The sequence below is a fragment of the Camellia sinensis genome, chromosome 2 (assembly GCF_055761805.1).
Source record: "Camellia sinensis isolate YWXY chromosome 2, ASM5576180v1, whole genome shotgun sequence".
NCBI lineage: Eukaryota > Viridiplantae > Streptophyta > Magnoliopsida > Ericales > Theaceae > Camellia > Camellia sinensis.
The window spans coordinates 104,422,042-104,423,286 of NC_138962.1; positions in this window are offsets into that span (position 1 = coordinate 104,422,042).

Genomic DNA, 1,245 nt, shown 5'->3' on the forward strand with positions numbered 1-1,245 from the left:
CTCACTGTCCCAGAAACCAGTTTTCTTCCAAATTTTATTTCTCCATTTTAAAATCATTTTTGGCCCTGGTATTCTTCTCGAAATATTTTCCTAACTCAATTAACTAGTACCAGTTAAAATATCGTAATAATTGAATTTCGTTTGGTATGGGTTTCGTTAATTTTAGTCCGATCATTCAGTGCTGAAAATAAGAAGTGTGGGAAATTCTAAGAAATTTTGTGATGACTTCTAAGACATTATGTAATACTTATTTTAGTTGCCATACATGGTTGTGTTGTGCTATATAAACCTTATGGCACTATGGTTTTCAAACTAGAACTCGCACATGCGTCAAAATGTGAGTTCGACAAAGTAAAGAAACATGAAATTGAATAGATGCATTAAAGTTTAAAAGTGATGGGGTGAGCCTAGTTTAGAGTCTTGTGGAAGTAAGTTGCGAACCCTAACATGGCACGGGAAGGTATTTTGGTTCTTATCGGTACATATGATATAAGGTTGGTGGTGCATGTGTCACAACATAGACTATTTCCTCGGGGCAGACCGTGATGTCACGACTCGAGTAAGCAACCCTGATGCGTGGGCATCATTGGTAGTTACAGCAAGTAACATTTGAATACTTGACCAAGGGGGAGTCAGAATTGACCGTGGCCATTGCTTAGCGGTTGAGTGGAAATAGTGCTCCACTGGGAGTTACTTAGACTTACCTGATAAACTAAATCTATGTGAATTTAAAAGAAAAGTTGGCATCTTCCTTATGATGAAATACTGCTTCCGCTTGCCATTGTTCTTATTGTCTATTGTTATTATTTCAACTAATAGCATTCTTGTTATGTATATTAAACACTACTTGTTACTTTGTTACTACACAATATTCATTAACTATGAGTATTATTATCGAGGTGGGTATTTCGGGTTGTAGTATCTTATTGAGGTCGTCGCTCATTGGCATTCCCGTTGCCCTGGCGTTTTATGCCAGGTACTGAAGAAGCTGAAGGAAACATCGAGGTCTTGGAAGGCGACATTCAGCCTTGGTTAGCTTGAAGTGTACCTATGTCCCATGAACCATATTTCTGAGTTTTCTAGTTTTTCTATAGGTTTCTTTTTTATATTTGTGTTTTTCTTTCATGAATGTACTAAGACTAAGTTTTAAGTTATATTGGAGTTGTAATTTAAGAACTTTTGATAGCGTTTGATAGAGTTTTCTAAATATGATTTGAAAATAGAATTGTATTTTCAGTTTGTGAG